General features: G+C 40.7%; 1 protein-coding gene across 1 annotated transcript in view; it reads left to right on the forward strand.

Annotated features, from left to right (window-relative positions):
- The window catches only part of Ptx1 (pituitary homeobox homolog Ptx1), an 85,394-nt gene that overhangs the window by 15,509 nt on the left and 47,909 nt on the right, over positions 1 to 21,976 (forward strand).

The following is a 21,976-nucleotide window of genomic DNA, read 5'->3' on the forward strand; positions in this document are numbered from 1 at the left end:
TGGTTTCTTCTTACAAAATGCAATGCAAATATGCAACCTTACATTTTTGAAAAATCTCGATAATTTTGAATTAAGTTGCGATTTTCTTACGATTCTTTGGCGATAAAATCGCTTCTGAGCGATTCGCCTCGATTTTGTCGCAATTTTAGCTCTATGAAATCGCGTTTGATAAAATCGAAATTTTATCTCAATTTATCACGATTTTTGTTCGATTATATTGCAATAAATCGCAGTCGATAAAATCGCGATTTTATCGCAAATTTTATGCCATTAAAGCGCAATGGTTCAAAAGGCAGATCAATCGATTTATCGAAAGGCACGCCACGCCACTGATAAAATAGCGGTACATTCTCCGATCAAATCCCAACTAATCGCGAGCACTGCTACTTGGATGACGATTTGAATGCTGCGGGCTGATTATTGAAATTGATAGACGAAGCAATAGACAAAGAAGACAAAAATGAAGTGGAGGGATCCTATTGGTAGAAGCGGGTGGTTGCAATGGACAAAGGAGGTATAGGTAACGGCAACCCACGAGAGACCCGACAGTTAGTCTGTCATTTCCCCCTTAGTCTATGAGAACCACCCATTTCAAGCAATAGGATTGTTTTACACCCCCTATGTCTTCTTTGTCTATAGCTTCGTCTATCAATTTCAATAATCGGCCCGCAGGAGGTCCGATATTAGTCCCGAGACTCATATTTATTTGAGGAAAATGGGTTATGGACCACGTAACAGCAGATTGATTATTGATATTCATAGACAAAGTTAGTGACAAAGAAAACGAAGGGAAACTCGAGAAATCCTATTGGTAGAAGCCGGTAGTTGCATAACAGAGGAGGTATCGTAAGCAATAGACTAACCGACGGTAACCCACGAAAGGCTCTTTAGTTAATCCCTAATTTTCCTCCTTATACTATGAGATTAACCTGTTTCAACCAATGTGATCGCTCCATTTTCCCCTCGTCTTCTTTGTCTACAGCTTTTTCTATGATTTACTTATTCGAAAGGAAATCAACAAAATAATCTCTTTGTAAATTTTCCATCAGTATTTTTGAACGAGGAATGATAAATTCACGGACAGTAGACTCTGGATTATCCGGCGTCGTATTATCCGGACTCTGGATTATCCGGATCGATTTTGCAACCATGTAGCTACGTACGCATTCCGATAAGTGAGCGGATCCGCGGAGAAGCGGTCGCAAGGCATATTGGCGCCTGCAAGGCTGAAGGAACACTTCACGCATTGCGCCAAACAGTGAGGTCGGCGTGGAACGCATTAGCGCCTACTAGATTGCATGAATACTTCTCGCATTACGCCAACCGCAGTGCAGTCGGTTAGTTAGCCTAAAACGCACATTAGCGACTACAAGACTGTATGAATACTTCACGCGTTGCGCGCTTTAATCGTTGTATTGTAATTTATCGTTGTCGGCTACCATTCACAATCACCATTGAGTCGTTCAATTTGGCGTTAACCTTTAAATTCGTGTTGGTATGTACATGATGTATACATAATAAGAATACTGTGGTGTTGGTTGGTGGTGTTTGTGTTTACTATTATTATCCGGATTTTTTTTTATCCGGATCGGGCCCGGCACCAATTAATCCGGATAATCCAGAGTCTACTGTACGATTTCAAGAAAAACTGTTGCTCACGTTTTTTTTTTTTTGTTTTTTTTTTGATGAGCGAAACTTTTAACATTACACCCGACTTGCAATTTTGCGACTCAAGTTATCGATGTGTGACGATTCAGAGTGTCCGAGAAACGAATTTCCTTCTAACAATTTAAACGAACAATCAATCAGCGAAGGAAGAATACAACCAATTCTAAAACATGATCCGGGTATTCTACTACCGAACTTATTCGTTGGAGAAATCTGTCTTTGTCGGCCATTTGACTCGCGCCGATTTCAAACTTGTCCGCAAGGGGGGAATTCAAATTTTAAAGTAGACTTTATTTAACAATTTCTCGCTTACGATTCATATTTTCGACAGATTTCGTCCGATAGTTCGGTAGTGTTCTACATGAGATTTAGATGAAAAATATGTTCTAAGATGACTTTATTCTTCCCTTGTATGGTTTTTTAAAGAGCGGAAACGGCAGAATTTTTCTCAATGTGAAGTAGGAGGAAAATTACAACATTATAATCGGTTGATTTTAGATAGCTCTGTTTTATAACCGCGTCAAAGTGATTAGATACTCATGTAAGTGCTTTTTATTGGTGCATACATTTCCATACATCAGCTTCGGAAGATGAAGACTGTTCCTATTTTTTGTGTCCATTGAAATAGTTACTTACGTATGAAGTTATTTGATGAAAAATTAATAATATTTGAATGCAATCTAAATTTCGGTTTTCTGAACCTACAGCTCAAATGTTCCATTTGAAACGAAGTTACGCCCTCACAAGCGAAGGTTTTTTCCCCGAATTATGATGCCCTGCGTGGTTTTGAAAATCCAATTATTTTAGATTTATTCTCACAATGCCTCTTGCTCACTCCTTTTTTCACTTCTTGGCGAAAGTCACAGCATTTATATGAATTTGAGAGAAAATACACAATGATTACTCTTTAGAAAATAATATCGATAGCCAAAGTTGTCTCTATTGCCTCGTTATAAAATCTCCGCTCCTACTTTACTTTTTCGAAGAGTTATAAGCCAACTATGACGGTTTGAAAGTACAGAATGCCCTTCAACAAAAAAGAAAAATCACGGAAATTTTCAAGAATTGATGTCGTAGTTTACCAAAAATAAAATAAAGACATTTTCATGCCGAATTTGGCTGGCTTAGCTATTAGAGACATAATGAATGATATAAAAACGACCTAAAAGGAAAAATATAATAACTGTGTATTTAACTACACGATGAAACGTCTGCCGATGTAAAGAATTTTTTGAGAGTTGTCTTTTCATCTTTCGCTTGTTGCGTTAACATCGTGTAGTTGAAGACACTGAATTTTTATTTTTTGGCTTTCAGCTCGTTTTTGTATCATTCACTATATGTGGAAAAAATAAAGATGACAGAAAGTCTGCAATGTTTTAAACGGCGCGGCGATACGTGGTTTGGCACTTCAGACATGGATATACTGCCGTGCTAAGGAGAAAAGCCTCAGACGTTGCCAAGTTTCCTCCGCTAAAAACCGAATTTACTGGGAAAATTTTGAAAATTATTTTCCAAAATTTTCAGACAATTTTGTACGCAATTTAATTTAAAATATCTGAAAATTTCGAGGAAAAATATGTATGAATGTTGTCGAAATACCTACATGTTTTATCATCGGAAATTTGGCAACTCTCGAATGCTCATACGGCGTTCTTCCTTAGCACGGCAGGATATAGGGGGCTCATCGAAGCAGAAGCTATGGAATATGGATTGATAAATTAGAGAGACTCCCAGGCCGTGGGAAGGTGACAGTTGCTGCAAATGTGGATACAGCGCGTCCTAATTTTCAGCCCATTATAATATTCCTCCTCTCCCTCGAGCCGCGACCGGGCTGCGATGACTTTTCACAATGACAACACTATTAAATAACGCCTCGATAAAAAACACGGACAGGACGTAAAACATTCATCGTAAAACATTCATCTCTCCCTGTCCCGTAGGAGTCCGTCCACGTCCATCCATGTTTTTATGTCGCATCAGCGATTCTCTTTGAGGGGACTTGCTCTGATCAAGTCCTGCACTGATCGCGAAATTACTAAACTTTCAGTACGCCTTCCTCGGTGATTAGTTGATTGAATTTCGAAACTCGGAGAGTGGGATTTCTAAGCTGAATTGCAAACTTTAGAGTATCTTCTAGAGTCCTTTTATAGGGAGAGTTGAGACAACACGGTTCATGAATGTCCCAAACAGGAAAAAAGATCACACAAATTGAACGGTTTTCATAATCTTTGATCAACTCATTCCCAAATCCCTGTCTCAGTTCCCTCTTTCATTCGATTTTTTCCTTGCCGTGTCCCTAATTTTCCGGTCCATTTCAGCTTATAATCTTTGCAATCGGTGGAAATTTAATCTTTATTCCCGTTTGTGCAGACACTGTGGAGGTCTAATTTACGGGAACCAATCAGAAATTGATTTGTATTGTCTTTACTCTCAGAATAAAGGGACTCCAGTGTCGTCGATCTCAGCAACTGGGTTCGGACCTCTATGTTAACCTATTTTTTCCGAGTCGGAGGGATTTTGATATTTATTGATTGTATTGTATTTTTGTTTCCTACACTGAAAAGAACTGCAGCTGTGGATGCCGTTCTTATAGGCTGTATAGACATATCGTTCGTTTCGGGCTCTGAGACCGAAAGTTTCAGGTGTTGGAGCCGGAACTTCAATCGATCGATATTTCTCCATTTGGAGCTGTGGTAAAGAATCGACTATTATGGTGTTCATTGCTAACACTTTGTTTATCGATCCTTTTCCATAGGTTTAAATGGCAGATCAATCGATTAATCACAAAGCACGCCACGCCACTGATATCAATCTTGCATCCGGATACATTTACTAGCCCCACGTTGAGCGCTGTCAGAAATATAGTGCTGGTAATTTGATTTATCGGGAACTATATGTATATGATCGTCGGAATCCAGCAACCACTAACGACTTTTTTCAGCGTACGTTAAAATAAAAAATAAAAGACCACAAATAAAGACATTAAAAAAAAGTTTGTCGTTCTTGTGAAATTTCCCTGCGGGCTGGCTTTCCTTCTCAATCGTAAAAGCAATAAACTAGGGTAGGAGGATGAAGAATCTGCCGCGCGGCACTTTTTACCCGGAGGAAAATAATGATAAAAACAAGCCGTGCTCCGCGCGAAAAAAATAAAAAAATACAAGAACAAGGGATATAAAATGTGTTTTTAATCTGCGCCGGAAAATCCCCGGAGAATTTATTCCATCGATAATTTTTCTTGCTGCATTATCTTGAGCTACGGCGGGTGAATTTCGGAGCGGTTTCTGTATACAAATCACCCCTCGCGGAGCTCATGTGGCGCCGGGGCTAATTATTCCCTCAAGATAGAAACATCTGCAAGACTGACCCCCATCCGCAACCCTTTTGGGGTTGCATGCTCGGGTTGCGCTGCCGCCGAGGGTGGAGGGTGGAGGGTGGCTCTGGGTTCCTCATCATTAACTCTATCAATGATTACAAAGAATTCGCACATACACTCTCTCGGGTCCGTCGCAGTTTCTCCTATCAAAGTTAAGCCTCCGTTCCCTCCCCTCTGTGTGTCGTACCTATACTAATTAATCGTTTTTTACCCCTAATGTTCCTCTCCTTAGTTTATGTTTTTTGCCTCATATGTTCCGGCGGACTCTTTTTCCGAGCTTTCGTGCGCCAGAGTAGAATTTTTCCCTCCTCGGAAGAAAATAAAAAAAAAGACGGTAGAAAAAAGCGCTGGATGTATCCTAAAATCCGGAGCGAGGTGGGAAATCGGCGCACAGTAGAACGAGGTAATAGAAAAGGTCGGACTTGAAATTTGTGGCTAAAATTTCAACTTTTGATATTTAATTTGTCACAAATTCAATTTCAAAGGGTGTTTCTGAAAGGAAATTTTACGAAGAAACCAATGGAACCACTCTTAAAAATTTTTGTCTCATATTTTCGAAAAAATAAGCCTTCAAAGTTTCCACATTTTTTCGACTCCTCCTATTGATTCGGTCCAGCGTGCGGCGCTGCGTAGCGACGGTCGATGAAAATAATCGGAGAGCCCTCGTTTCTCTGACGGAACAACTTAACTACATTTCAATGTTGCCGAATTTCCCCTCCGAAATTAAAATTTTACCAGGATAATCATGGGCATTTAAAATTGAAAATGACTCAAATTTTTCTACTGATCTCATGCAAAAATCGGTGAATGTTTTGAAGACAAATTGTACTGGCACATTCTTAAAAAAAAAATATTTTACTCAACAGGGGTGCGTATATGAGACACGGCCTATTTTATCGAGATTTAGATTCCGGGATCTATCAGGGCCGGATTTACCTACTTGCCGCCCATGGGCCGCCTGTACTTTGCCGCCCCCTTCTCATTCGTTTTGACACATCGATACAAACCGTCAAGTGAACGTGCTGGAGGAGGTGGGGTGCATAAGACGCGTTTTCTCGTGTTGGGCACTTTTTTTGTGAAAGCCCTGTCAACACTAGCAAAAGTTCACAGAACTTTGCGCGGAAGGCAAGTTCCGTAAACCTATCTCTGTGTAGACAAGGCCTTTCATTAATAAGAAATGAACGAAAAAATTATGAAAGAATAAACATGAATGTGGTTTAATAATTTTAATTTGGCGTTAATTTTATTTTTTAATGTTGGCGCAGTGCGTGAAATATCCCTACAGTCTTATAGGCGCTATGCGTTTCACGCCGACTGCTGCTGACCGCACTGTTTTTGACGCAATGCGTGAAGTATTCATGCAGTCTTGTAGGCACCATGAGTTCTACGGCAACCGCTGCTGAGCTGACCACACTACGTTTGACGCAATGCGTGAAGTATTCATGGAGTCTTGCAGGCGCTCATACCTATGTGTTTCATGCTGACCGGCGCGCCGGGGACTTCTCCTATTCATCTCAAGAACTCGTCATCATTATTGCTCGCGCCGTTCCAGGCCACATTGCGTGTTTGGTTTCTCTCTCAACTAGACTAATGAAAGGCGCTGTCTCTTGTATCACCGAAAGACGAATAAATTAGAAATTACTATACTTTAACCTTCAGGAGCTGAAATTTTGAAACACCACAATTAAGTTACGTGGTCTCGTACTTAGCACCTTGTTCTAAAGTATAATATTCTTACTTTTACGCTCCTTTTGTGAGTAAAGGAAGTATTATCACCCTGAAAAAAAATTCAAAAGAGTAAAAATTTCATCATTTCTATTGCCCGGAGAAAATAAAATTATACTTGAAAAATTGTAAGCCAGTCCGTCCGGCGTCCCTAATCCCTGTGTAGGTACAGCCATGACTCAAAATTTATTTGTTCAATTGGACGTATTTTGTTAAACGGAACTAAGCGCCAAAGTGAGTTCCTTTTGAGATTTTAGAATCTCGGATAGCGCGTTTTGTCAAACGGAACTAAGCGCCATGGAAAAGCATTGCGAGTATAGGACGGAACGAGCATCGTGTTCCGCAACACCGCCAATCCAATCCCCCCTTCCCTCCCCTAAACTGCCGTGTTAAGGAAAAACGCCGTATGAACATTCAAGAGTTGCCAAATTTCCTTCGATAAAATGTGTATTTTTGAGGAAAGTTATGAATATTTTTCCCTTGAAATTTTTAGAAACTTCGGGTGATATTGTGGAAAAAAAATATGTGAAAAATTGGAAGAAAAATATCGACAAATTTTCCAGAGAATTCGTGATTTATCAAAGGAAATTTGGCAACGCCTGAAGGTTCATACGGCGTTCTACCTTAGCATGGCAGTATAGCACTTAGTTCCGTTTGATAGAAATACGTTCAATTTCATTCAAAATGGGCACGAAGGACCATATTAATGGTCTCCTCATGTACGTAGAGTGATTTTGGATTAGTCAAAATTTGGAGGTGGGGCTGTGAGCAAACGAGAATTAATTGCTTCTCCTTTTTTTCATCTTTGAGTTTAAATAAATCTGATCGTGAAAAGATATTTAAACGTCAAAGAACGAAGGAGAATTTTGCGTGGACAGGGAAGGGGGGTGTAGCTAAACAGGGGACGCTAAATAATTGTGAGCTGCACTCCTTTATTTCGATCCGTGCGCGGGGCCGCGGGCTAACAGCAGTGCTTTGCGATACATCGATTGGTTTGCCATTGAAACCTATGGAAGAGGATCGATATACACGGTGTTCGTGGATAACACCTCAATAATCGATTCTTTACCACAGCTTCAAAGGGGGAAATATCAATAATCGATATCACGCCTCGCCACTGACTGATAGAGTTATGCAACGTGCGAACAGCCGTTAAGCTCATAACTCGCGGCTTTCGCGTCTCCCGAATCCAAGCCAAAACCTGCCGCATTTCCCGCCAAAACTCCCGGACTCGGCGCAGGAACGCTGCATGGGCATTTCCACGTTGCCAAATGTCTTCTAATGGGCACGGTTTGAATTAGAATTAAGTCGCATCGATCGCTAAATCTTCCGTGCTAAGGAAAAACGCCGTATGAACATTCGAGTTGCCGAATTTCCTCCATTTAAATGTTAATTTTTGAGGAAAGTTATGATTATTTTTCCTTGAAATTTTCAGGGACTTTATGTGAAATTGCGAACAAAATTATCTGAAAAATCGGAAGGAAAATATTCATCAGTTTACCGGAAAATTCGTGTTTTATCAAAGAAAAGTTGGCAACGCCAGAGGGTTCTTACGGCGTTTTTCCTTAGCACGGCAAAAAGTGCAAAACCACGTATTTCCATTGCGGTATTTCAAAATTACTGCTCCGATTTTATTTCTTTCGGAGAATAACAAGCCATTGAAATGTTTATAGAATATTCTTCTAACAGAGAGGACTAATCAAGGAGGAATTTACGTCGGATAGTTTCCCAAAGTTAAAGAAAGTATGACAGAAAGACGGCAACGTCACAAACGAGATACGTGGTTTCGCACTCAGGCCGCACTCGCACTCTATGTTGTTTCCTCAAAGTCTTACGTAGCTAACGTTTCATACAACGATAAGTTCGGAGATCATCTTCGCCTGATCGAGGTATTGAAAAATTTTGTAACACAGATCAGATGGAAGTTAGACCGTACAAACGACACGTCATTTGTTATCACTTCTGTTGTTAACTTTATCGGCCGTCCTTTATCAAATTTCGTAAAACTTTTTCGTAAAAGTTTTACGAAATTTGACGTCATTTGTATTTTTGTAGTTTCACAAATGTTAATTATTGTAATCACTCAAATCTTACTTAGGAGACTTGCTTAGAAGTCGATTACCAGAAGATTTCCCGTTGTGTGATTTGTTTTGAAGAGGAAACATGCGCGGTGTTTTGATTCGTACATTGCCTGTAGGTCCATTCCACCTCTTGGAAAAAAACGGGTTTCTTTGTGTTTAAATTTTTCTAAGACTTTCGTCATAAGATATACCTGAAAATTTTGAAAATGTATTTGTGGCTTCATTGCAGTGACCCATGCACATCGGAAGTTTAAAAATAACGGCATGTAATTTACGCCCCTTTTTTGTTCTAAAATAAATCAAATCATTCGCATAATAAATTTCTTTAGCATATCGAGAGAGATATCCGTCTAAATGAAAAAAATCCGATTTCCATCGAACTCTACAAGAATGGTACTTCTGAAAAAGTGCGTGAACTGGGTAAAAAAGTTTACCATAGGGGAGAAGAAAGGTACCTCATCAACACCGCTGAGAATGGTCTGCGCGAGACTCCTCTGGTTCCAAAACGGGATCGGAGGGACTTCTTTAGCTCCAAAGGAAGGCCCTCCCCGGAAAAACTTTCGGAAAAAGAGTCGTGGTCTCAAGAGCAGTTCTGAGCTGTTTCTATCGAACAATTGGACATATTTCTACCAAACAGACCTATGTGGAGAAATCTGCATAAGAAACAATGTAAAAGTGGGCGTGGTTCCTTTTGAAGAATTGGAAAGCGGGATATTGCATTCTATCAAACAACCTATGTGTCAATGGATGCGGAACTCATGAGCCGCGGGCATGCAAGAAAGCGTTGTGGACAGGGCTCATGAGTTACAGCGCCCCGACGATGATCCTCGGCTCGTGCGTGGTCTCCTTCATTGCCGCTGACGTCACTGGCGCTTTATTATTCTCATTCACTCGCCACGCAAGAGAACTAACGAGCACACCCCATATTTCTCACTTCCACATAGGTCTGTTTGGTAGAAATACGTCCAATTGATTGGGTATGGATACAATCTCAACAGTTTGATGCGTCGAATACGATCTATGACGTGCTAACATGCAGAGATTTCCTAAAAAATGAACTTGGATCGAGGTAAATGTGGCAAGACTCGAGTGCTGATACGAGGTTCCTCTTTAAGACGGGACACGCCGCGACCTCCGGACCTGCGACCTCCTCGCACGGCGGGTTGCATTTTTCGCCTGCCGACGAGAAGCGCGACACCCCGACTATTTACGTCCATTTATTTTAGCCGAATCTGCGCCCTAATCCGCGCACGCATACCAGCCGTTGCCGGCTCGTCCCCTCAAACCCCTCCTCGTCCCTTTTTCATCGCGGTAATTATGATTTCCTTGCACCGTTTGGCGACTCGGCGCATTGCAGTGGCTGCCCGCTCAACAATTAAGGTCACATCACTCGACTTTCAACATTCGCCAGGGGCATTACCGTCTGATGGACGACCTGGCCCGTGGTCGCGTCAACTGGGTTAAGCATTTCCTTTGCGCTTGAGTTTTTTGCCGACCGCCCACCTACCCAGTCGCAATTATTCACCCGACATCTCCGTCAGCTCGACAAAATTTCTGCTTCCTCAAAACTGCCGTGCTGCCGTGCAACGCAAAAACGCCGTAAACGCCATTTTAAAATTTTTTGGAAATAAAGTTTTAATGCAGAAAAACTTGGTTCCTGGGGACAATGTTTTTTCATAATTCTTTCGCAAATACCATCAAAAACTTAAACTGAAAATTTGAGATGCATAATAAAACATTATTTATTTTATGAAGTGTTAAGTTCCAAAAAACGCGGGAAAATCTTGATGGATTTACGGCGTTCTTGGATTAACGTCGTATGGACCATCAGGCCTTGCCAAATTCTTTAGATAACATAACGAATTTTTAAGAAAATAATGAGAATATTTTTCCTCCAAATTTTTGGACAATATTGTACGCAATTTAATTCAAATTATCTGAAAATTTCAAGGGGATGCGTAACATTCCTCAAAGTACATAATTTATCGAAGAAATTTGGCAACTCTCGAATGTTCATACGGCGTTTTTCCTAGGCAGAATACTAATGGAGCTGCAATAGAGGGAAAAGCTCCCATAGTCGTGCAGTCCTGGAAAAAAGCGTAAAACTTTCAGGATATCATCTTTACCCACGAAAGTTTCAATCACGTGAAAAATTAAATTTTCCAATTAAAGTTGGCATTGGCTGATATGGCTTGGTTTCTTCCTGCTTAACGCGGTCCAAATGGACTGCATTTTGCAATTTGGAACTATAAATTCTGGCTCATCTGAAAAAACACTTATGTGCATAGGAAAACTAATGGCATATACGCTGTTTTTAAACCGGGCCAGAATTTATAGTCCCAAATTACAAAATGCGTCCAAATGTCGTTCCTCATTGCAAAGTGCAGTCCAATTTGACCTCCTCGCCCCATTTCAGATTTTGAGCACGGTTAATGGTTATGAGGTCTACGAATGCGTGTGACCCGATGAGACCCCGTTGCATAGTTCCCTCAGAGTTCAAGACGGAGGACAGACAGGATGGGACAGGGACGCGACAGGGATGCGACAGGGGCAGATGACCGGGGGGGGGGGGGGGGGGGGGTGGCCAGGGACTCCGGCCGGGAGCGAGAGGAGCGTTAATCTGTCTTGACACTTGGATGAAACTGTTCGCTTCCACAGTTCCACTCACAATCCTTTTCTGAAACACTGAAATACCACAAAAGTCACGTTTCACCAATACATCATTGTCTCCCCGCTGGACCCGTTGCGTTGAGTCGCTCCTTCTCTCAACCCCCCCCCCTCCCCCCCCGCTCTCTCTTTCTACCGCCGTTTCCCCGTCTCTCTCTCACCCACCCGACGCGCTCCGTCTTTTTACGCCCTCCCGTTCTCTCCGCGATAAATTTTCATTTCACCAATTTATTTTTATCGAGTTTCTTTTTTCAGACTGTTTTTTTGTGGCCCCGCTCCTTTTGTCTCACCCACACCGGGTCCGCGCGTTGCCGAGGTGCGAAAACGTCTCATTCCAAACGGCTCCGCGCGACGGATTGTACGGGAAAATTGGCGACGTCCTCGCCGCGTCCAAATTTGTTAGCTATAATTGCCCTATCCCCTCGACTTGCTGAAGTCTTTCGTGGAAAATATTAAGAAGGAAAAAACACGTGTTTTTATCATAAATTAATTCCGAATGAACCGAACGCTCAATGATCTCGTCGCAAATTTATGCGGTATCTGTCACCTGTCATTTTATCGCGGTGGGGAGACGAGATGGTCCGACCGCTTTATCTTGCTTTAGCTCGTAGTTTTACGACTGTGCGACAGCGTTCCGCCGCATCGTGTGTTTGACCTTTTAAATACAACTTCCCCAATCCAGACTGCATTTTGCTAATTATTAGGAAATACAATTTCTGTCAAAACACTTATGTGCGTAAGGAAACTTGTGGTACATACGTTGTTTCTAAAACCAGCCAGAAATTGTAGTTCCTAATCGCAAAATGTAGTCCAAATTGAAATACATCGCGGAGTCCCACGCAGGGAAAGAGAGAAAATCTGCGTGGATTTATTGGACAAGTGGACGTATTTCTGCCAAACGAACTATGTGTATGAGCCCTGAGACCCTTAAGAATATATGCATAACAGGGCTCACGTCATAATGCACATAGTTCCGTTTGGTAGAAATACATCCAATTTGTAGTTTGCGATATATCGATTGATCTGTCATTTAAACCTATAGAAAAGGATCGAACACAGTAATAATCGATTATTTCTTTTAACAGCGCTGGGGACAGGGCTCATTGACGTCAACTTGAATCTTCTCGTCCGCGTCATGTCGTCACCGCTGACGTCACTGGCGCTTAATCTCCATATAATCCCCATTCATTCTTACGGCCCTCAACTAACGAGCACACTCCTTCCCCATCCGTCTCTCGTTCCTTTCACCAGAACTACGTCCAATTGACGTATTTATGCTAAATGGAACTATGTGCAAGTGGAAAGATGGGGTGTGCTCGTTAGTGCTCGGGCCATAAGAATGAATGGGACTTTAAAAGCGCCAGTGACGTCAGCGGCAACGACCGGGACCGGAAGGGACGAGGAGATCGATGGCAGGACTCTTAACTTATGAGCCTGTCCGTAAGGCTCTTGTCGCATGTCCACGGCTTACGAGTTACCGCTCAGCTCCTTTTGATTTAATTGAAAATCCCGCTTTCCCATTTTCTCAAAAGGAACTATATCCACTTTTACAATGTTTCTTATGCAGCTCCCACGAGCACACCCCATCTTTCCACTTGCACATAGTTCCTTTAGCATAAATACGTCCAATGATGACTCAGTCAATTGACAGGCCTCTTTAAAGCCTCTAATTTGTGCGTGGGACGGGCGCCTCAGCGTTGGCTTCCGAACATGACGTCGAGACTTCGGGGAGGATATCAGCGCCCTAAAATATATTGTCCCCGGCCGAGAATCCCAGAAACGCTATCGAGAACGGGATTGATTGATGTAGGTCGGAAGGAGAAATCATCGGTGCGGCTCACCGTTGACGCCGGCGAGGAAACGGTGCGGAGCCCCATAAATAAGCGGAAAGAGTTCGTGCTGATTGGCCCCTCGAAGCAGGTTCACACCGCTCTCAAGTTCCGCTCCCATCTCCAGGTCGTGACTTTGATTTAACCCTGATCCGGTCTCCCACGCTAAGCCCCATTTTCCGGTGAGCCCCGCAAGGCCCGGAGATTTACCCGCGACAGGGCTCATCCCGAAATATGCTCATACCTTGGTTTGCATCTCCTCCACCTGTTGGAGCGTCACAAGTGCAGTCCGTTCGTCATTCGGACGCATTTCCGTCAAACGGAACTATGTGCATTATGACATGAGCCCTGAGACCCATAAGACTATATGCATAACAGGGCTCACGTCATAATGCACTTGGTTCCGTTTGACAGAAATTTATTTGCCGTGTCCCGACGCTATTAGGAGACGGGGGAGGGGAGGGGGTTGCGATCGCGGCTTGCGGGGGATGAAACCAGGGGTGAGCCCGGCCGGTAATAATTCTCAATTTGTGAACATCCGAAAGCGTATTCGGGTTTTAAATTACGGTTTTGTGTTTGGACTGTCGTCCGAAATAAAACGCTTTAATCCTCACTTTGTTCGCGCTGTGTGATCTGTGCCTCGTTGGTTCGTGCTTTGTCTGTGATGTTTCAATCACTCTCGCGTCGGCGAAATGTCCGCGGTGTTTTGGCCGGCGCTGCCGCCCGGTGAAAGTGCGGGAAAGTGATGAAAATCTGCACGCTTTGCGGCTCCTGCCGAATTTTATACCGTTTACGGACATACAGAGGCGAAAAATTGGCCATTTCGATGGTGAAATTCTGGAACCGCGTATCTCAGTTTTCAGACTTCCTGTTACCTATCTTTCGGTGCATTTTGGTCTATTTCAGTGAAAAACTCTTCTACGTCATTTTTTGAAAACTTTCGTGATTTTTATCGTTTCTATGCTGCCGTGCTAAGGAAGAACGTCGTATGCACATTCGAGAGTTGCCAAATTTCCTTTGATAAAACGTTCATTTCCGAAGAAAGTTATGAGTATATTCCCTTGAAATTTTCAGGGCTTTTCAGTGGAATTGCGAGCAAAATTATCTGAAAAATTGGAAGAAAAATCTTCATGATTTGACCAAGAAATTCGTGTTTTATCAAGAGAAATTTAGCAACGCCTGAAGGTTTATACGGCGTTCTTCCTTAGCACGGCAGTATGTGTATGAAAAATACTCTGCAAAATTTCATGGAATGATGTCGATCCTTTTTGCAGTGAAAACATTTAATATACTCGTAAGTGAGGAAAATTCTATAACCAGGAACAAAAGCTATGGTGTTTCGTGTGGGTTAAAGTTCGGTCCCTTTATACTGAAGTTTTTTCGCAATTGGCAAGTTTGAACGTCTTCTATTTTAATCCAATATAAAAATCAATCATAGGTGAGGGAGTCGCGATTGATTTTTTTGCACGCTACCAAAGTTGCCAAGTCCTTGAAATTACAGTCGCTGCCTATTGTGACCTCCACACCGAAAAAGGGCACAAATTTAAAAGCGATTTCGGTTTGGTTTGATGGTCGGAAAATTGGAACTCGAATTTCGGACGAGATACTCTCTTTTGAAAAAAAATGAGGATTAGTGAAGTTCTTATCTTTCCGGGCTGTCTAGCTCATTTCAATGCGATCATAGGACGGGATGTTGGATTTCATCAGACAATTTGAACCCCGATTATGGCAGATAAAATATTTAAATATTTTCGTCCTAATACTGCTACTTAAAACTTTTTTTTTAATGCAAATTGCAAAACGTAGAAACTCAAAACGAAATGTGTCAACGCCAAAAAAATTACTTGCATCGGAACGTTGTAAAATTCCATTTAAAATATATTTATTTATTTAAAAACTTTTGCCACTACATATTGGAATTGCATCTGCAGTTTGTAAAAAAAAACTTCAGTGTGATTTACGGAAAATTCCCTGCATTTTTCAATGTGATACAGGTATTTGTAAATGAATGATGAAATAATTTTTCCTATAAATTTTTGGAAAGTTGCATTATAACTGAACTGTAGTATACTTACTTCATGTTACTAACTGTCATCGTAGCAAAATCCGCACCGGCATATTGTATTGTTACTAGAAATTGTTGGACATTGCTAATTGAAAATTTTGATGAGTTTAACAGTTTCTTTTGATTATCCGAAAAAATCAGGATAATTTTGAACATATATTACACAGTAGTTCTAAAAAAACTAATCGGTAATGCCAATATTTTGCGACATAGAAATGAAGTTACGTTCTATTCATCTGGGCAATGGTGATTTTTGTATCACAGTACCTCAAGGATACTCTTTTTAAATGCGGTATCAACTTGAATTCTCGGAATTCGATTCCGAGTGTCTATACTGAGACCCCTTTTCTCGGGACGCTATATAAATTCCTGTGAGAATTGGGTCTCATGGCAGTCACACAAAAGTGAGTTACGTGGGTTCCTTGATTCATGAAAGTTTAGTGTTAACAAAGAATTAAAGAAAAATCTGAGGTAGTTTAGGTGAGCCGTCGTCGGAAAACATAAACAGTCATAATGACAACACGCCCGATTCAAAGCTATAAGATAAAAATAGAAAATACAGTCCTCGCTCCAACTTCTATAGCTTTTGACTGTATTCTTTCGTCACTCCCAAGTCTTAGCAAAATTTCAGATAGGCTCGACATTTTTCACCACGGTTAAAATGTTTTCATGCAGGGCGACCTGTAGGAACCTCCCTGAAAAAGGGAGGCATGGTATGTAGACAGGAAGGTTAGAGACGATGATGTGAATTTTTGACTCTTAGTCAAATTTTACAAGATTTCAACTGTTAAAAATCGACGCTCAAGTCGAAAAATGAGAGTACCTCCTATTGCAACGTTACAAGTCCGTCCTCATATTTTATTAATGTTTTTAAAGAAAAAAAATACAAAAATTTTCGGTAAAGTTATCCTTAACGGTTCGAAACCTTTCACAGTAAATCATAAAAATTAACGGTCTTTATTTTTTTTTGGAATTTTTCTTACGTCCTTCATTCTACGCAAAAAATTTAGTGAACATTTTCGATTAATGTATTGGTTTATTCATATGTTCATTTAAGGAAAAAGAGAAGGAATAAAAATAGCGGAGAATTTGAAATGTCGCAATTGAGATACTGACTTGGCGGACCGCCGTGCCGATTGACTTTCTAAAGCCAAACATTTGTATCGTCGATGTTCTGTGCTTGAATGCTTATTAACGAGCATACTCCAAGCTTTAATTGATGATGTTTTTGTACAAGTTGAACATTAGTAACAGAAGTCATTAGCTAAGTTACCAAGTACATGAAGACAGGTGTCCTCTGAAACTGCCCAATCCTAAGTTAAATTTTATATCACCTATACTTAAATTTATTTATATTTTTAATTATCACTGTCAATTGGTGCTCTGAAGCCAAGCATTTTCATATTCAATGTTCCGAACTTGAATTTTAATTTAACGAACACACGTCAAGGATGATATGCAGTGAATGGTTGAATCTTAATTTTCGTCGAAAATCTCGGTGAACTCAGTCACGACGTTCGGCAATTAATTTTGCAACAATGCAAATCGAACATGAGTTACGGAAGCCATTAACTGAATAAGCTGTACGTGCATAAAGGCAGGAGTTCTCTGAAAGAGTGCAATCCTAAGTTAAATTTTCATATCACCTACTTAAATTTATTTATATTTTTAATTATCACTATTAATTGGTGCTCTGAAGCCAACCATCTTCATATGCAATGTCCCGCACTTGAATTTTAATTTAAGGAGCGCACGTCAAGGGTGATATGAAGTGAATGGTTGAATCTTAATTTTCGTCGAAAATCCGAACGGATTTGCCGAAATGTTGGCGGATTAACGTTGCAAAAGTACAAGTCGAACATGAGTAAGAGGAGGCATGAGTTGAGTGTTGCACATAAAGACAGGTGTTTTCTTAATGCCGGAGCATTATTGTGGAGCCTCCTCAAGTAGCCGAGTGGAGAGTTGAGTGAGCCGGCCGGGACGTTTAACTGACGCTTATGGCTAATTTTACCGCAATTACAGTTCGAGTTGAGCCCGGATAATCTGCCCGATTCGCCCGCAGACATTCCACTCTCAAGCTCAGCCCTTTCGTCAGGAGGGCCCAAGACTCCCGTGCTAAGGAAGAACGCCGTATGAACTTTAAACAGTTGCCAAATTTTCTTCGATAAAATGTTCAATTTTTAGGAAAGTTATGAATATTTTTCCTTGAAATTTTCAGGAACTTTATAGATGAAAGCAAGCTAAATTATCTGAAAAATTGGAAAGAAAATATTCATAAGTTTACCAGGAAATTCGTGTTTTATCAAAGGAAATTTGGCAATGCCTGGAGGTTCATACGGCGTTTTTCCTTACCACGGCAGAGGAGGGTCCAAGAGCTCAGTTACTGTCTTGCACTGCCCATTAATACTCTTGAAAAACGATTACTTTCACGGAAAACATTTAGGTAGCTATCACTGGCGGGGTACACAGGGTTACTTAAAAATCCCGCAACGCCGACACCATGCATCTCTGCCATGCTAAGGAAAAACGCCGGATGGGCATTTGTATGTTGCCAAATTTTCTCTTAGAAATTATTTATTTTTGGGAGAGAGGTATGGATACTTTTTCTTGAAATTTTCTGACGCTTTAGATAAAATTACGAAAAAAATTCTCTGAACAAATCTGGGGGAAAATATTCGCACGTTTTCCCGAAATTTCGTGATTTATTGAGGGAAATTTGGCAATGTCTTTGGGCTCAAACGGCGTTCTTTTTCAGCACGGCAGATCTTCCCTGTAACTTTTTAACAAATTGAGATGGAGACTTGAAATCTTGTGAAGCGACAAAGGAAGCGACTCTTAGGGCCCCCAAAAGTTCAAGGGATCATCTTAAAAAGGGGCAAGAGCCATATACATTTATTTTAGGGGTGTCGTGAGACTTTTGGATCTTCCTATGCTTCTGTCGCAGGCAAATAATAAAATCAGACATTTTGTCAACGCCCAACCGCATAATCAAGTATTTTACTTTGCATGCATTGACATTCTTATTCTTTCGCTAATTTTTAGACCCGGCAATTCATTGCTCACAAACGTAGGAAGTTTTTTAGACCGAATCATTGCTCAAAATCAGGAATCTGAAGCATTCTTAACTAGCCGTTGTTTGTGTCACGACTATCTCTTTTTCCCACGGTGGGTTTAAATGGGTGCAAAATTTGTCGATTTACACAGAACAGCAGGATATGATACTCTTTTGTAGAACAGCTTAGACTTACTGCTAAATACTGCAAGAATCGTCGACCTCCTGACATGAGCACGGGAAGTGCGGGCGTATTGAGTCCTTTAAACCATGACTTTACATGGATAACAGCGCGCTGATTATTGAAATTGATAGACAAAGAGACAACGGGAAATGGAGCGATTTTATTTGTTAAAGTGGGTGGTGTGGTCCCTGTAGACTAAGGAAGAAAATGATGGACTAACTCTGCAGTGCTAGGGAAGAACGCCGTATGAACATTCGAGAGTTGCCAAATTTCCCAGGATAAAGCATGTATTTTTGACGGAATTTGTATGTATTTTTCCTTAAAATTTTCAGATATTTTAGAATATTGTGAACAGAATAGTCTGAAAAATCAGGAGAAGAACATTTACAATTTCTCCAATAAATTCGTATTTTATCAGAGGATGTTTGGCAACGCCTGGAGGTTCATACGGCGTTCTTCCTATAACATGACAGAACTGTGGGGTCTCTCGTAGGTTACCGTTAGTTCGCCTATTACATAGCTCCTTTGTCCATTGGAAGCATCCGCCTCCACGGATAGGACCCCTCCATATCCCTTTTGTCTTTTTTGTCGATAGCCTTGTCTATGAATTTCAAGAAACGTGGAAATTGAGATAGGCCCTCGGGTGAGAGGGACGACGGGATGATGTAGCGACTAAATCCGTGCATTGGCCGTTGGCGCTGTGGCAGGGCGTAACGATGGATGGGAAGATTCTTGAAAGCTGGAAAGCACTCAACAAAGTGAGGTCCTTGACGATTTCGATAAGGAGTCGGGCGTATTTACATGTCAACAAGTGTAGTCGGGAAAGGAACACGAGAGGAGATAGCGGAGCAGCCAGGCCTCAGCGCCATGCCAGTATCGCAAAGTAAATATCGCTCCAAATTCAATTTATCTAAATATCAGGTTGTAAATCATATCCAAGAGTTTACAGACTCAAGCAGTCTCCTTCAGCTTGCCAATTCTAACGGTTGCCCATGGAAATCAGTCACCTGACCCGGAATAGGCCTCCGCTTTGCCAAACTTCACAATTTTTCCGTTTTGTCGCACCAGTGCTCTTGAAAGGATCCCCTAGTTTTGACGAATTTTCTCGAATTTTGATCGGTCATACAGCTGCGGTTCTGTCAAAGGACTCGAATTATGTATCCTAAACGCCTTTAGCCATACATGTGACTCACAAATAGGCTTCTAGTTTAGAAAAATTCAAAATTTTCAACCTTATCGCGACCCATCTCTCCAAGTTCTCTCATTTTGGACATAGTTCGTTAAGTTTAAAAAATCCTTTTGAATTGCGATCATTCGAATGGTGGTGGTCATCCACAACCTATAAAATAAATCGGTTTAGGTTTTCAAGTGTCTTTAGCCTTACATGTGACTCGACATGAGCCTCTAGTTTGGAAATTTGAACGATTCGCGGCATGCCTCTCACCTTGGGCATAGCCTTTCAATTTAAAACAAAATTTCTTTGGATTTTAATCATAGTGTCGTTGCGTTAATCATATACTTCATTTATTGTAAATCTGGCCCAAGTTTTCAAATCGGTTTTGCTTGACATCGTGTAGTTGTGTGATTCGCAGATGGTTTTTTCCCTGTTTTTGGCGATTTTTTAGTTCGCGTTCATGTTCTGTGCGCTTGATACACCGATGTTCTCTCGGATCTACAATGCAACCGCAGACCATTTTTTACCAGGACCCAATGGGTACATTCTCTCATACTTTAGAACTTTTTTGCGATGAAATGATCTTTGATTTGTGCCGTTTCAAGCTGAAGCGGTGTAATTTTGACGCACCGCACCGAAATAGTAAATCGTTTCACAGATGAAAGAACGGAACTGAAATTCAACATTGCAACTTTTCTTCTTATAATTTGTACTTATTCATTATTAAGCATATCTAGGTGACGATTTCATAAGACTTTTTTTCGCCCTATTTACCGTCGAAACCTGTGAAATTTGGAAAGAAATTGCGCTGTCATTTTCGTGTGAACAGGTGACTTGTGAGGGTAGATTTTGGAATCATGTAATGAATAGCGATGAACTCGACAGATTTAACCAAAAGCAACCCACCCATCGATCACGAAAGTGCGAAACCTCGTATGCTCACTGCGTGTCTCAAAATTACAGAAAATACAAAACATAAAACAACTGTTTTTGGTTTCAAAATCTTGAAACATTCAAAAGAAACTAGCCTACAAAAATAGCTCATTTTTACGCATTTCATGAACCTGAAGTTTTTTATAAATTGTATTTAAACCGTTCACAATCAAACTCTTCCTTCAATTGCTTCGATTATGCTGCAAAAGCTTAAAAAATTCCTCACTGCACTCAAAGAAAATTCAAAAAATTACGGTTCCTTGCACAAATCTCTGTTCACTGAGAGAAGAAACAGCTTGGAGACTGGTCTACCGTGCTGAGAAAAAACGGCATATCGATGACCTAAAAGGAAAAACCACGTATCTAGGTTTGCGACGTTGCAGACTTCCTGTCATACTTTCTTTTTTCATCAGGAAACTAGTGACCGTGTTCTCTTGAAAACGTCTGTGATTTTTCCTCTCTGTAACCAGAATATTCTATCTAAACTTCAAGCTATAAAGTTGACTTTTTCTTTTCGACAAAATAAAATAGGAGCGGAAATTTTGAAACATCGCAATGGGAACACGTGGTTTCATTTTTTGACCATCAATATGATTATTTTGGCGTTGCTAATTTTCTTCAGATGAAATCTTTTTTTAAAACATAATAACACACTAAACACTTTACTTTAAATGTTCAAACACGCCGGATTAACATGCAAGTAAAACTCTCTAAAATATTCCAATAAAAAAGTTTAACCTTTTTCAGGAAATAAATATTTTATCAAGGTAAATTTTGCGAAGTTTAAATAGATGTTCATTTAACGCTTCTTCTTAGCAAGGTATAGTGTTAGCACAAACAATAATAGATTACAGAGTAACACAAGCCTTTGGTTCACTCTGTCTTTTGTCGGTATTTCCTCTATCCTCAATGCTGAAATTTACACAAATTTTCGGTCAGTTTGTAATTCACCTCCCAACTCGGCCGAATAACACACACATGATACATTAGGGTGCTCCTTATTTGTATGCTGAAAAAGGTCTGAAAAGTGCAAATCTCCGGTTTCCGATGTATACCAACACATTAAAAAAAGTCCGGTGAAGTTTTAAACCGATCGGACCTTATTTGGAATTCGCGCCAACGACTTTTTTTTTACAAAATTTTCGATTTGTAAATTTTTACCAAATATGAATTATTTTCCCTACGATCAAACATTTTTTTATTCTGTGAAAAATATACGCCAGGA

This window comes from Bemisia tabaci, chromosome 3 (assembly GCF_918797505.1).
Source record: "Bemisia tabaci chromosome 3, PGI_BMITA_v3".
NCBI lineage: Eukaryota > Metazoa > Arthropoda > Insecta > Hemiptera > Aleyrodidae > Bemisia > Bemisia tabaci.